At 45.7% G+C, this 16,398-nt stretch overlaps 1 protein-coding gene across 4 annotated transcripts in view; it reads left to right on the top strand.

Annotated features, from left to right (window-relative positions):
* Positions 1–16,398, top strand: part of ASTN1 (astrotactin 1) — a 319,889-nt gene that overhangs the window by 239,615 nt on the left and 63,876 nt on the right. The window lies entirely within an intron of this gene.

Below are 16,398 nucleotides of genomic sequence, written 5' to 3'. Positions count from 1 at the left end.
CCTGCTTCCCTGGCAAGGGCAAAGTGTTAGCCTGTGGGGGAGAAAAGGACAGTGCTGCCCTCTCCCCTCACCGCGTCCTGCCTCCAACAATCCCATCCTCTGCTGGCTGGCAGCCCCTTCCAGTGACTGCATACTAAACCCCTTCTCACTCCATCCTGCCTTGTGTTTATGAGCATTTTCCCTGCTGCTTTGTGCTATAAGGACATCTCCACTGCCCCAGGTGTTTCTATAGCCCTGGGGAACAGCCTCACAAATTTTTGTCCCCTGTTTGATGGCAAGTTAGTATTCTGTCCAAGTAAGTATAAGAAATTGGAATTTCTCAAACCCTTTGAATTCACCTTCTGGTATAGAAGTGCTGGCTGGTAAATTTGTATTCTGATCAACAAGAGGGATTTAGAATTGCCATTCATGGAATTTCTTCTCCTGAGCCTATCCTCATGGCATTCTGATGAGGCCAAATTATGGATGTGTGAGTTGCTAAAGGGCAAGTGATGAAATTAGCGCAATGAAAACTCAAAAGTAGGTCATCCTAAGATTTAATGAGCAAGGGTCCCTCTGAGACTTGGGACCCTCTGCCATTAGCAGTGCTGCCTTGGGGGGAAAATATGTGCTCTCATGGTTGAGATGCTCTTGGTTCTCTGAGCCCCAGACAGGGTTTCTATTTTGTCTTGCTCAAGAGGTAGTCGAGGCATGAGAGCCCCACTTCTGGATGGACATTTTCTTCCAAAAGAAGCATGAGGCTTATACCTGGGCTGCATGCTTTCCCCGCTGATCTCTGATTCTTCTCAGCTCAAAGGTACAACCGCAGGGTTCTTGCATCCCTTCAAATTTCAGCATCTTAAAATTGTTCTGATTCCAATTTGCCAAGAAAGGAGTATAATGTAACCATATTTAGATAAAAACTGGATCTTGCTGGCAAAGCTTTCTTGTGTTCCCATGCCAGAGCCTAGTGATGGAACCTAAGGGCTAAACTCTCCTCTGTTTCTGCTTGCCAGTGGTTCAAGTATTGCCAGGCTCTGGGGCTGCTGGGAGACGAGAGTGTGACCTTTCTCAGAACTCCTGGTTCTACGCCTTGCATCTCTCCTGAGCACTGTGGTATCCTTAAGGTTAAATACTAAGCCCAGGAGGGAAATTTGTCCGTGGCCTTGGCACTATGTCCTATCTCTCTTGATCTCAAGCCATTCTTGCTCACAGGAGCTAGTTTTGTCACAGTCCAACTGTTGGATTTAGTTCCCATAAATATGTATATCCCCCCTTGCTTGTTGTTGGTATTAAAAGATACTAAAACGTTTTAGTATGTCTATTTTGATCTCTCACAATTGTCCACATAGCCCCCCCTCCCCCGCAACACTGACTCCTGAGTCTTATCTCTATGTCATAGAGTTTCTCTTTCTTGTCGTTGGATCTAATTCTTACCTTAAATATTTTTCTTCTCCCTAGGCACTAATTTCTTTTTATTCCAAAAGCATGAAGCATACTACTGATTAGGAATTATAAGTGCAAAAGACAAAAGAAGCTTTTCTTCTGCTTTTCTACACTCTGAGAGGATTGTTCCAGAGTTAATTTTATACACTAGAGGTGACAAGTGTTCTGAGAGGGCTATACCTATCATGACATAAAAGACACCTTTTTGGACTTCAGTCTTTTGATTATAGGTTCGTTCCTGCTCTAACTTAAAAAACCTTCCAGTGCAAAGGGGTTTTCTGTTCTTTGCTTTTGTACCTATGATCAATACATAAAGTTGCTTATGGATTGAATAGGAAAGGAGGTTTATCAGGGGTAAAATGAAATGGAAAGATCACAGGATGGAAGGGTTGAAACTCTAGAATCAGTCAGGTGACTTTTGTTTAGTCAGTTAACTCTCTTGCCTCCCATGTGAAGCCCCTCTGTGGTTCCTTCCAGCCCTGATAGTTTGTGGATCCTAGGAGTCTCTCTTTATATGAGAAGCTTTGTGAGAAGCTTTCTCAGGTAGGCATTTAAGTTAAGATTCTCCTCTTTCTACAAATCACTACACAACTTCTCATGGGTGGGTTCCATGCCTTATTCAACTTTAAATTCCCAGGGTCCAGTGAAGAGCCAAGCACATGACAATTCCTCAGCAAGTGTTCATTGTTGTTGCTGCTGCCATTAGTGCTTGCATTGGTGGTAGCAGTAGGAACAGTGGTAAGAACCCTTTTGAGGTAGGGACTTCCCACCTTTTCTCATAGATGTGCAAAATGCTTTAGTCTGACCGGATGAGAACTCAGAGATGGATAATTTTTTTTAACAGATCTTCAGGCATCAGCCTTTCCTTCAACAGGCACTTATTTGCCACACAACCACTGTGTGGTTTGGTCAGACCAATATTTAGGAGCATCTGTCTTCAAATAAGTCTGCCTGAAGCCCATGAATAATATACTTCCATTTCTCATGGTCTGAGACTAGCCTATCATTTTTTACAGAGGAAATAAAGACTATCTGAATTGAAATTTTCCAACCTCAGTAGAGAGCAGCCTCTCCGGCCGCTGCATCACTGACCATTCCCTATCCTGAGCATTCCTCCACTCTGACGGTACAAGCCTGCTTGCTATGAATCCAAAACCCTTGCATTTGGTACCAGACAATTTAAAACCTCAGAGACTCCTTCTTGTCCCAATCTGAGGCCGTAGATATGTACTATGACATCTCCACAACTACTCTGTCTCACTCAGAAATTTTCTCTTGGGTCCCACCCTTGCCATGCTCTTGGAACTCTCTGTTTTTCCTGGTATCTGTTTAGTTGCCTGATTTCTGGATGGATCTTCCTGTTTTCCCAGACCCTTAGGATCAGCAAATTAGTCTTCCTGGCTGTGATTTCTATTCCTTGCTTGTGTCTCTTAATTGCCTCCCTTCAGCTCTATAAATTGTCAAATGCAAATAAATGATACCCCATCCCCGTGTCAAGCCCCAATCTGGGTCCAGGATCAAGGTTCCTACTCGTTTGGAAGAGGGCATCAAGCCTTTCTACACTTCTGAGTCTGTCTAGACTTGTCCTTTCTCCACCTCCATTCCCCCGACTCCTTCCTCCTCTGCAGCAGCCAGCTCAGATGTCGCCACTTCCACCCAGCCTTCCGTGATGCTTGAGCCACAGTTCTTTGCTTCCTGTCTCATGCATTCATAGCTCCTTGCATGTATCCTTTGGCAGCTCCCTTCACATTTCCCTGTGTGGTCATTTCCCTGAATGACTCTCTCCCATGGTGATAGGCTTGACAGCATTTACCATATTTCCCTTCTCTTTGTAATTTAAAGCATTTATTTATTTAAAAAATGCAAAATGTATAAAAGAGAATAAAGTGAAAAATAAATCTTCCTCCCACTCTCATTTCCCAGTAATCTAGCTCCACTCCCCAGAGGCAGCCAGGCAATCATGACTACCAGTTTACTCTCTGTCCACCCCAAGATATTCTCTTCCTAGCCCTTTGGAAGTGAACAAAGCAAACTGCAGAAAAGTAGATATATTAGGGTCTGTTTTTAAAATGTTACGTATAAATATATCCATACACACACACACACACACACATATAAAATGTATATAATCTTTAGCTTCTCACTATATATGTATGTGTGTGTGTGTGTTTTGATATATATGTGTGTGTGTGTAGAGAGAGAAACGTGTATGGTAATCTCAACTGAAACATATGCATACCCCCCCCCACACACAAATTATCTATTTGCTCCAAGATTGGGGATATAGTGTAAGGATGTTTATTTTTATGCTATAAACTTCTCTGTTGCTTTTCCCACAATAAACATGTGCCACTTTTACAACAAAATTTTTTTAGCACATTGAAAAATATATTCTGAAAAGTTTGTGTCTGCTTGAGTGAAGACTTACAAAATTAAATGAAGAAAAAAAAAAAAAAAAGAAACACATAATTCTGTCTCCAAAGAGCTGAACTTTGGGTAGAAACCTGGGAGCAGGTGCAAACCAATAGGACCATTTCTCTTTCTAATTTTCTTCTTATGGCCACACCTGTAGCAAATGGAAGTTCCCAGGCTAGAGGTCAAATTGGAGCTGCTGCTGCTGCTGGCCTGTGCCACAGCCACAGCAACACCAGGTCCAAGCCATATATGCAACCTTCACAGCAGCTCATGGCAATGCCAGATCCTTAACCCACTGAGTGGGGCCAGGGATCGAACCCAAGTCTTCGTGGATACCACAATGGGAACTCTGGACCACTTCTTATTACTCTTTGAGTCCTCATCCCTAACATAGTGCCTGATTATAGTTAACATCTACTGCTTGTGGAAGAAAAAAAATCCTTTATTTTTTTCTTACTTCAGAAGAAACTAGTAAAAAGAGCTATAGCTCTGTAGATTCCAGAGAAGTGGCCAAAAAATTGAACCTTTTTCAAATAAGAACTTCCAAGGGCTTAATTTTAATCCTCCACCTGATGCATTAAGCACAGTGCATTTCCTTCCTCCCTCCCTCACTCCTTCCCTCCATTTCTTCCTTCTTTTCTTTTCTTTTTTTTTTTTTTTCTCTTTTGTCTTCTCAGGGCCGCACCTGTGGCATATGGAGGTTCCCAGGCTAGGGGTCTAATTGGAGCTGTTGCTGCCGGCCTACACCAGAGCCACAACAACGCCAGATCCAAGCCATGTGTGCGACCTACACCATAGTTCACAGCAATGCCTGATCCTTAACCCACTGAGCAAGGCCAGGGATCGAACCCGCAACTTCATGGTTCCTAGTTGGATTCATTCCCGCTGTGCCATGATGGGAACTCCTCTTTCTTTCTTTCTTTCTCCATTCAAGAGTGGATTTCCTCAAGTCTTTCTTCCTTTTCTTTTCCATTATCCCTTTCATTGCTGTGTGAGATCTGAGCTTGGCCATAGCTTTTCCTTGCCATTGCTTTTGTGGTGTATCTGTGGGGTTATCTGCATTGACAGTTGGCAGTAAGCAATAAGCAAGCCCTTCCTTCCATGGCACCTTCAAGTCCATAATCAACTGGGGTTTGGGGGAGCGGTTGGTTGGTTGTCTGGTTTCCAGCCATTTGCTTCCTTTCCACAGGGAAAGCTAAGAAGAATAGCCTTCTCTTCTTCCAAGACACAAGCTGAGAGTTTTTCTCCTAAGGGGACCTTCTAGCTGTGAGAAATCTAAAGTTAGATTAAATTCAAAGAAAGAAGTAAACCATCTGTGTGGCATTGTGTTTCTACCACATAGGATGCCATGTTTTCCACTTTGCACGAATTATGTTTTGGGCGGATAGGGCCCAAGACAAATTCAGTTGGTTCATCTCCCCAGGATAGTGAACAGCTTTCTTCCGCAGCTGAGCAAAAAACAATAGCTGAGTCAGCAGTCACCCTCTGATCTGGCCTGTGAGTGCTGTCAGCAGAGACCCAGTCTGGTGTACTTGGTGCTGGTGTAGTTCATAGCCTAACCTGCATCACTGTGGTACATGACACAAAAACCTGTTAAGTTAAAGGCACAGCAGAGAAATCCAGTAAAGAATAATAACGTAAGTTTGTATAACGTTTTATGTTTTACAACCCTGGGGTGCCAACCAGCTGCAAAGGCTCTTTTCATGCACATTTACAGTGACAAAGTTAGCAGTCAAGTGGCAAAGCGATTACGGCATACAGCTATTTTCTTTCAGTGATTAATTAATTCATTCAACAAACGTTTGCTGAGGGCCCGGTACATGCAAAACCCTGTAGTGAGCGGAGAGGGTGTTTAGAGGAGACAGCTGTTCTATGGCATTTCCAGGCACACAGGCCTGATGAAGGTGCTGCTCCGCTGAGCCGGGTTGTATCATAAACAGAGGCTTCCAAGAGGATAGAAGCTTTTCTAAGCATATGTGAGAGGATTTAATTGGAGCCCTCAAGTCCCAAGACTCTTGATGCACAGTCCGGAGTAAACTGGATCTGTAGGTGGAAAGAAGAAGTTACTACGAATAATATTACCAAAGAGCATGTTACATAACTTTTCTCATTTAATCCTCAAACATATGTATCACTTAAGTCTTACATTGTTCATTTATAGGTAAGAAAATAAAGCTCAGAGAACTTAAATACCTTGCATGTGGTCACCTAAGTGGTAAGTGGCAGAGCCCAGATAAGTCTGTCTTCGCCTGCTGAGACACACTACAGATGGCAGTGGGATCAAGACGGAACTGAAGCCAGGTCACTGGTCTGCAGGGAATACTCAGGGCCACATGTCAGCCCTGGTTAGACTTCGTGATGGAGCCTCTGCCTTTTACCTTGAGTTTTCTGGATTTTTGATGATTGCGAGTTTTTCTTTTTTTCCTTGATGGCGATCAATGATGACGACGCAGTTTCTGGAGGAGTTTTTGTTTTCTATAGAGCAGTGCTTCTCAAAATGTAATATGCATGATGTGTCTCTTCTGGGGTCTTGTTGAAATAGCAATTCTGATTCAGTAAGTCTGGGTGGGGCCTGAGATTCTGCATGTCTAACAGGTCTTGGATGACACCAAAGCTGCTAGTGGGAGGGCCACTTTCTGAAGAGCAAAGCTGGATTCACTCTTCAAAGACCAGCAGGGAGTGGGTTCCTTACCCCCCCGTTCATCCTGTCCAGTGCAGGAACCTCAGCACGGGGCCATGACATGGTGGCCTCCAAGGGTAGGCCCCAGTGTCATCTCCACAGAGGACAGTCTATCACAGCCTTGCAGGAGGACAAGCCTGAGTGGTTTTCACTTTGGACCAGTTTTGTCTGATTAAGTCATTGATCATTAGACTTGTGTGCACAGTTGAACAGCCTTAAGCCCTGAGGCACTGAAAGGAATTGGAAACAGGCCAACAATCAGGATTAGAAGTAATAAGCGGAGTTCTCGTCGTGGCACAGTGGTTAACGAATCCGACTAGGAACCATGAGGTTGCGGGTTCGTCCCTGCCCTTGCTCAGTGGGTTACGATCCGGCGTTGCCGTGAGCTGTGGTGCAGGTTGCAGACGCGGCTCGGATCCCGTGTTGCTGTGGCTCTGGTGTAGGCTGGTGGCTACGGCTCCGATTAGACCCCTAGCCTAGGAATCTCCATATGCCACGGGAGCGGCCCAAGAAATAGCAAAAAGACCAAAAAAAAAAAAAAAAAAAAAGAAGTAATAAGCTGTTTTGTGTTTTTAAAACAACTTTGTACTGTAGACAACACTGTCCTTGTCTTAATACGTCAGGTCTTATATTTTGAAAAATAGTGTTCAAGAGGCCCTCACGTTTTTTCCCTCTAAAACCCACAGATTATTAGCATTTCCTGTTGTGACCTGGCTAGTATTTTAGTTGATGGGACAGTTCTGGTGATGATGTCAAACTCCTTTCGTATAATGACGGGCCGGACAGTAGTGACAGATTGTCCATAATATACAATTTGTGGTCCATGATGTAGCTTTCTGGATTATTCTCTACTCCAAATAGGTAGGCTTTGCCTTCACAACTTGATTGCTTCCTGAGAGTGTGCTCACTCATTCATTTATTCAGTCCCTTCCATATCTAAACCTTGGTCCAGGCGCTGGGCATATGACACAGAAAAGCCTCCTGCTTCTGAGGAGCTTGTATCTTAGTGAAGAAAGAAAGAACGTGACATGTGACAAATCAATGAAAGCCTTAATTCTAGGTAGTGATAGATTCTATGAAACTAGAATCAGGGGATGTAATAGTGGGTGAGTAGGGGGTGGGCCAGAGGATGCTAATTAAGAGAGTGGGTACAGAGGAGGCCTCAGTGATGGTGATGAGGGGGTGAATTTGAGCTGAGACCTGGCAGTGAGATAGAGCTGGCCAGGCAAAGATCTGGGGACAGAGGAAATAGCATACGCAAAGTCTTCCTAATTTTTTGTGTTTGCATAGCTTCTAGCATTATGTGGGAGATATAGAAGAAGCTATTTGGTAAATATCAGGCGGATAACCAACATGTCTGGAGAAGAGAGAGGCTTGTATTCTCTGATGGAATATGAAGAGAAGAAACTCAACTTCTGGTCAAACTTGTGCCGTTTCCTAGACTCAGTAGGCTAAACTGAGAGCAATTTGTTTAGCTGTCCTCTTCTATCTAACATGTAGATCAGTGCTCAGGCTGGCTGGCCGTAGTGATGTAGACGCAAGAGAAATAAGCATCTGGCTACAGGTTTAAGAGTACAATACCAGGAGTTCCCTGGTGGTCTAGTGGTTGGGACTCAATGCTTTCACTGCCACTGCCCAAGTTCAGTCCCCAGTCTGGGGAACTGAGAACCCACGTCAAGCTGTTGCATGTCGTGGCAAAAAAGAAAAATACAGTACCTATACTATCTATCAGGACTTTTATCTTCATCTTAAGTGAGGGAATTGGTCTCCATTCCACAACTAATAGGTTATCTCGGCACGCGTGCACACACACACACACAAAGTTTTTGAAAAAATTACAAGACAAATGGTGATGTGATGGGATAGTCTGCAAATCTGAACTTGACAACATTTGGGATTTCCACATCATTTGGGGTTTCCACGTCTTTCGGGAGGGTGCTTTGTGTCTTAAGTGGTGACATGTCTACATTGTCCATCCTACTCTTAATATGGCAGGTTGAGGGAAAGAGTGCTGGGACATCAAAATTTTTACTAGCTGTAGCCTTTGAGACGTTTACCTATGGTCATGAGCCCCCGTTTCCATGTCTGTAAAACAGGGCTATTGATACTTAAGTTACAAGTAAGGGATTGTGTAAAGATAGAATATAATAACTGCTTATGCAACATAATGTTTAGCATCCCATAGCTGTTCAGTACATTGTGACCCATTATCACTGTACTATTATCATCAGCAGTACTGGCATTATTTTAATGAAATTTGCAGTTCAATTCACTATTTTTGAACAAAATAGCAACTGATCGAAATGTCAAGAAAATAGCAATAAACTTGGATAAATTTGTTCTTCCAGAAACACTGATGTGTATTTCAGAAGTCACAAGTCACTTACTAACCTGGCTAGTGACCAGAGGGTAAACTTCGTTCCAGAAACCAAGACCAGAATCACCTCTTTGGGCAGCTATATTCTGTCATCCCATTGTAGCTCTTTTGCTGAGAAAAGCCCAGGAAATAATACCACCCATATGACAGGGACTTTTTTGGTGGGGGTAGGAGGTAGAGCTATAAGAATGTGCTGTCTTTGGAGTTCCCATTGTGGCTTAGCAGTGAACAAACCCGACTATCCATGAGGACTCGGTTCGATCCCTGGCCTTGCTCAGTGGGTTAAGGATCCAGCGTTGCCATGAGCTCAGATCTGGTGTTGCTGTGGCTGTGATGTAGGCTGGTGGCTACACCTCTGATTCAGCTACAGCTCTGATTCAGCCCCTAGCCTGGGAACCTCCAAATGCCTTGGGTGTAGCCCTAAGACAAAAAAAAAAAAAAAAAATGTGTTCTCCTTGGAGGGGAATCCCCAGGGAGGCTTTTTTGATAAGCAGAGTGGGTGTTACTGCTTTTTAAATGCAAAGGAGCTATCAGGTGTGTTCTCCAAAGGGGGAGAAAATTCATGAAAGTGTCCAGCTATATCAGCCTTCCCTTTTACCTGTGATTCAAAGCCTTCGCTTTTTTTTTTTTTCCTGGTTCTACCACCTGCATACAGATGGGGACACTGATTCTTCTTGCATTCTTGTGCCCCAGAGATGGGACCCTGGCCCTGGTAACAACGCAGATTCCAACATGAGTAGATGTCAGGCTTGAGAGATAACTGATGTGTAGTTTGGTGTTTCTGTTCGGCTCCTCTCAGTTCCTATTGTCCATTAATAATCTGCTTTAGAGGAACACCCTGTATTCTCGGAGGTGTGAGGGGGTCAAGAGTGTCTGAAAGGTGGGGGCTACATCTAATGAACCTCTGAGGTCACTCCCCACTCCTGCCTCCTCTCCTGCAATGCATGACGCCAGGCATAGCACCAGGCAGGCAGTAAGTGTCGGCTGAATGAATAAATGAGCAAATGCTGTCCTCTTTTCTCCTCTTTTCCTCTTCTAATGGAAATAGCAGCATATTATCTAAGACAGCATCTCCTCAAACACCCCCCCAACCCCCAGGACCAGCCCACCCCCCATCATCCCTCTTCCCTACCTCCAGGTTCGTTTTGTGTGGGGGACATTATCCATCCCCCCCCCCGCCCCCCACAACCCTGGAATTATGTCATGTCCTGGGATTTGACATTAGAAGAATAGGCTAGACTTTAAAACTAAGTCATCAGCACAAGATAGGAGTAGGGTTAAATACTAGGAACTGGGGTGAATCTTGTGTGAACCTCCAAATGGTGATGGTTGTTTCAAGTTTCTGGCTACCAGTTAATGTTGTAGCAGCAACAGTAGGCTTTCTTTTATCACCTTTCCTATAATTTCTGTTTTTATTTATTTATTTATTATCTATTTATTCTTTTTAGGGCTTCATCCACAGCATATGGAAGTTCCAGGCTAGGGGTCAAATTGGAGCTGCAGCTGCCGGCCTACACCACAGCCACAGCCACACCAGATCCGAGCATCATCTGGATCTACACTGCAGCTTGTGGCAACACCAGATCCTTAACCAGTGAGTGAGGCCAGGAATCTAATGCACATCCTCATGAACACTCTGTCGAGTTCTTAACCTGCTGAGCCACAACAGGAACTCCTACAAGTGCTATTTGTAAACAAAGCCAGCAGGAAAGTTTTCTTTGTAGGGAGGGAGGGAGTGAAAGGGACTACGTGTTAGGTGTAACATGCAGCTTGTGTCAACTGAAACACAAGATGTAAAACTATTGCAACTTAAGTCAACAAATGAACAGACCCCTTTCATCTAAGCTTATCTGTTTGGCCACTGTTTTTTTTTTTTTTGTCTTTTTGCAATTTCTTGGACTACTCCCGTGGCATATGGAGATTCCCAGACTAGGGGTCTCATCGGAGCTGCAGCCACCGGCCTATGCCAGAGCCACAGCAACGCGGGATCCTTAACCCACTGAGCAAGGCCAGGGATGGAACCCACAACCTCATGGTTCCTAATCGGTTTCGTTAACCACTGAGCCACGATGGGAACTCCTTTTTTTTTTTTTTTTTTTGTCATTTCTGATTCATTTCTGCTTTGAGTGCCTCTCTTGTCAGACAGTCTCCCTGAATCTCGTGGAACTCTTCAGAAGTTGGAGCAATTATTAAAAGATATAAACTAAAAGGAAAAATTAAAAACACATAAGGAAGAACTCCATTACTGATGAGGGGAAGGTGGTTTTCCCATCACATCAACGTCCCTCTAAAAAATTCCCGAGTGCACTTTGACTTTTATTGCTGATCTGCTGCTGCCAGCAGAATCAGGGAGATGTAAGCCTCAATATCAGCACCGTGAGGGGAGGCTGTGAGTGCCTCTGCCAGGGGATGATGTTTAGGTTTTCATTCAGAAATGAGCTCCGAGTGTCCCCTGTAGATCAGGCGCCGTGCTAGGCAGCAGGAATACAGTGGGTAGGAAAAGAAGGTTCCTGACCCACTGTGGGGTTCAAGAGGGAAGGTGCCACTCTTTCCTCTGCCAGCCTTGCCTGGCCTCCTCTCTCCTTGCAACTGGCTGGTCCGTATCTATGGGACAGCACAGTTGTACCCTCAGGGGACCCACAAAAGAGGCAAAAGGAAGCCGTTGCAAGCAAAGGTCCAGAACATACCTTCCACCCGGAGAGTTCATCCCATTCCTTGGGAAGTTTCTCAGGGGAGGCGGGTGCACGTTCTCTCCGTCGCCCAAGTGCCCCACTGAAGGTGGCTGACGCAAGGGGAGTCTGTGACTCCGAAGAGGGGAAGTAAAGGGGCCCGCGTGGAGAGCTTTAGGTGAAAGACCCCTTGCAATACCCACAGTCCCTGGGGAGGGGCACTGCTGGGCCAGGTTGGGCCATTCATGGGACACTTTTAATGCCCACACCACCACCCTGCTGCTTTGTGAAGGACCATTTATAGACACTTATACTCTGGTGATTGCCCACTGGGGCCAGAGAGGGGAACAGCATCTGCCTAAACAGAGTTCATGCCCTGGGGCTCCAGGAAGTGGTCACACCCATCTCCCGTTAAAGCTCAAGGTGATGAGAAAGGAACAGACAGCTTGGCTAAGTCAGAACCCCCCAGGGCCCATGTGCCAGGTTAAGTCTGGCAGAGGACAGGGTTCCTTCCCTGTAGTTAGAATGGAACATCACAGAAGCCCTCAGTTTAGAGCAGTTGCAAAAATCAAGCAGGTTCAAAAAACTTTAAAATATTTTTCTTTTGCTGTTTAAAAAAAAAAACAAAAAACAAAAACAAAACAAAGGGAGAAAGAAATGTTTCTTCAGCTCAATTTTTTTTAATAAATCTGCCAGTTAAAATGTGTGCTTTGTAGGTGAAATGGGAGTGCCAGTGACAGGGGAAAAACAGCCTAATCGGGTAAACCAACAGCCTGGACTCCCCTGACATTTTCTTTGTTTCCCTGGGGTTTTTCTTTAGTCAGGTTGATTCCACAGAGGCGGCTTCTAAAGTCACTCTTTGCACATGCCCCCATTGCCCGCGTCGTCTGCTGTGGTCCCCCTGCCAATTTATTACAAGTGCAGTCGATCACCCTGGTAATTGGTTCTATATATATTGATGTGTTGGGGGCATTTATGGCTTTATGTATTTTTATTTGGTCTGTTTTGCCTTCTCCTTCAGAGAGCAGGGACTCTGCCTACTTCTTTGCAGCTTCCCACAGCCGTTGCCTTAGATTCTGCTTGCAGTGCTTTAATGTTCAATATTGATCCCAGTAATATGGATGCGGATAATCAGGAGACACCAGCCCCCAGGCTGTCATGGTTGCTGCATTCCTTTCCAGGGCTGGGTAGAAAGAAGTGTTATTTCTTCAAAATATCCACAGGATCGCCCTTCAACGGTAATTAACGTGCTGGGCCCTGTATAGATGAGGCATCCATCCTGCATGCTTTGGGCTGGTCAGGATCATTAATGGTCTGCAGAAAAACATAAAAGCAAACCAAAACCAAAGAAAAGCTCTGTTCTGATTCAATCAGCCTTTTTCAAAGTTACTTCATCATTCATTGAATATCTGCTGAGGTTCTGCTTTGCGTAGGCGTTGGACACAGCACTGCAGAAGGAACATGATTCCTGCTCTCGTGGAGAAGACATGGATGAGACAGAATATACACAAGTAAAGAATCAATAAAATATTAGCAGCTTTGATGGGCTGTGAGGGTAATGAAGAGGGGCTGTGACAGAGGGCAGCAGAGGCTGTGTCCACTTTCGACAGGGTCATCCGGGAGGGTGTGAGTGGTGTTCACGTCGAGAGGTGGAGGATGAGCTGGAGGAAAGGCACCCCAGGAAGGGGAATGGCCAGTGCCAAACCCTGAGGTGGGGAAGCTTACAGGGGTCGCATCAAGGGAGTGAGGAAACCACGGCCTGGCTGGAGGCTGCAAAGGGCAGGGATGGCCGTGCAGAGTCACAGAAGCAGGTGCCCAAGTCACACTTATGTGTCGGAATTCCTCTGCACTGGATGGAGAATAGCTTCCAAGGAGGCCAGAATGGACACAGGGATACCAGTTAGAGACCTAAACCAGGAACCTTGTAGTGGAAAGAACAGAGCAGGATTTGCTTATAGTATAGAGAAACTTGAAGACAGGGTGGGTCTGGGAGAGGGAGAGACAGAGGAAGAAGAGTTAAGATAATTCCTGGATATTTGCTTGAGCAACTGATCATGCGGGTGTGCCATTTACAGACTGGGGATGGGAGGGAACACCATGGGATGGAACAGGTTGGGAGAGGGTGGGGAATAAAGAGCTTCATGCAGACTTGCTGACTTTGAGTTTCCATGGAGATGTCCCAGTGGAGAGTAAAGGAGGCAGTTAGATGTGCAGGTCTGGTGCTCAGAGGAGAAGTCGGTGCTGGAGATGCAAATCTGAGCTTGCAGGGTTCAACCAGCATCCTGGACATGCTCACCCAGGGAGGAAGATGAGAAGCAGGCCCAGGTCCAAGCCTTGGGTTGCTTCCATAGTTAGAGGCTGAGTAAAAAAGGCAGCGGGGAGTAGAGGGTAGTTCCGCAATGGAGGAGCCAGGAGCTGGGAGAATCAGGGGAAGCCGGTGGTGAGGAAGACAGTGGGCAGCTGGCTGGTCCTGCTGAGCAGGGCAGTGAGATTTGTAGGTCAACATCATTGCCTTGGAGCCGTGTTCCCTTGGAGCAGTGTTCCTTTGGAGATCCATAAAATAGCATAACTGCAAAGGCCCTGGTAAATAGTTGTAATGGTGCAGGAACTTCCAATTATTGGTATTTTCCACTTCTTTCCGGTATCTCCTACTCTTTCCGGCCTGTGAAGTGAGGGGGTGGGTTACATGTTGTGACCTTGTCTACGGAAGTGTCCTTGGTGAGCTGTGCTCCGTCACCAGGTCTCACTTTGAATTGTGAAGCCATGAAAGGCACTTGGCCAGCAGGGCTCTGTCCCTTGGGGTATCAGTGTGTTGTCTCAGATCCTCGGGATGCTGAGCGGCAGAACCATTCCCCACGCGGGATGTCTGCCCACAGACCATGTGCCCTTGCAGGAGGGTACCCCTGCTCCTCCTGCTGGTAGTCCTGTACCCCTAATTCAAAGGGAAGGAGCCAGGGCCAAAGTGTGAATACACTAGTCTGTGGTCATCCAAGAGCAGCAGAACCAGAAGCAGAGCCCAGGCTTGTTCACTCACCATCCTTGTCTCGCAGGTCTGTGCACCGCTTTCCCCATGTGCTAAAAACCAGGAGGGTTCAGGATGCCTGTTCCACTGCTGGGGTAAATCTCTTTGAATTTCAGATCGTCCCACAATGCTGACCCAGGATAAGCATCTCCTCCCATCAGGCTGCTAGATCCGACCTGAGATGGTCCATTCTCAACAGTTTTATTATTACCAAGCATTATTAAAATAGTAGCAAACAAAATAAAATCCTTACTCTGCCCAGTTCTTACCTTGCTATCTCACCCCTGGGGAGAGAGTTCCATTCCACAAGTTGAACATTCGCTAAATACCTGTTGCGAAAAGAATATTGAATGCCAGGTCCTATGCTAAGTATCTGAAATTGGCTGATGCACAAGATCCAGGCTGCCCTCAAGCTGGTCATAAAATACGTGGGAGAGTGTCCGGTAAACCAGAAATTGCAGTATAGTGTGATAAGGACCATAAGAGAGCTGAGAATATTCAGCACGGAAGAGGGCCTCCTAGCCCACCTGGGGCAGGATGGAGAAAACCTTCCTGGAGGAAGTGCTGCCAGGACAGAGATGAGGGGTGAGTGGACATTGATGGGAAACCTCTGGGGAAAGGGTATTCTAAATAGGAAAAGGCAGGGCACAGAAACGTGAGCATTAAGAAAACATGGCACCCTAGCACATGCCAGGGAGCTGGGGGGGCAGGTGTGCAGGGCCTGCTGGCTAAGCCCTGTGCTCCTGGTTCTAACATAAAGTGGTTTGAAGGGCCTACTTCTCCTGTGGTTTGGGAGTTATTAAAGAGTTCAGCAGAGAAAGGATATGTTCCTATTATACTTTAGAAGCGTACATCTGGTGAGAGTACAGATGACTGGGAGATGTGAAAACTAGGGATAGGATGACCAGTTAGGACAATTATAGAGTAGACCAGATGGCAGCTGCTGAGGGTCTGGACTCGGGGAAGATGTGTCGAGTGTAGGATGGATATGACAGTAATTTTGGAAACGTCGCTAACAGGTGACTCTTTGGATGCTGAGGGTGAGGATGTGGTTAGCCATGGCCTAGCCTTGGAAATTTCCTAAGTTCCCATAAATGGGAAAGCTATGGCTCCTGTGATTATTTTCCCCGTTGCGGAACAGCAAAAATTGAAAACTCTTCAGCCCAGACATTAAGCTGAGCTGACATGGATTGCTGAGTAGCAGAATGTCTGCTTTATATGGGAGTACAATCTGCCTCTGGATGCTGACACGGCGACGGAAACCGAAGGCAGCAAACACACCCTTCTGGGGTGTGCAGCCCAGCCATATCTCCCTTTTTAGGGGCTCCTGAACTGCAGGCAATCCTGTTGAGATGCAGAGGTGGAATGGGACACCTTCCTGCTCACCTGTGTCCTTATCTCACTAAAAGCTTCTGCTATGGCAGGAAACTCAAGTGGAAGCACCTTGAACCCACCTCAAGGCATGATGCTGACACTTCCTTGAACTCCACCCAGACTCAGTCACCTGGCCGAGGGCAGGAGGAAAGTCTCAATAGTGATCAACCTTCCTGATCTCTGGGCTTCAGATACAAGTTGCTCCATCCATTATAGCAAAAATCATTGCAGTTTTGCACTGAAAGCCATTTGGGTGGAAATGGACTAGGGCCACGGACAAAAGATGGAGAATGGGTTGGGCGGGGAAAATTCAAGTTTGTAAAACACACTGATGCTTCCCTCACAGCAGAGAGAGGTCATATTTCTGTAAACACTCAGGTTCTTGCCATTCCGAGTATATGTCTCCTTGTTATCTTTTAATTGGTTTTTATTCTAA

The sequence above is a fragment of the Sus scrofa genome, chromosome 9 (assembly GCF_000003025.6).
Source record: "Sus scrofa isolate TJ Tabasco breed Duroc chromosome 9, Sscrofa11.1, whole genome shotgun sequence".
Classification (NCBI taxonomy): Eukaryota; Metazoa; Chordata; class Mammalia; order Artiodactyla; family Suidae; genus Sus; species Sus scrofa.
The sequence above is the reverse complement of the archived record's forward strand: the minus strand, read 5'-3'. Positions and strand labels throughout refer to the sequence as shown.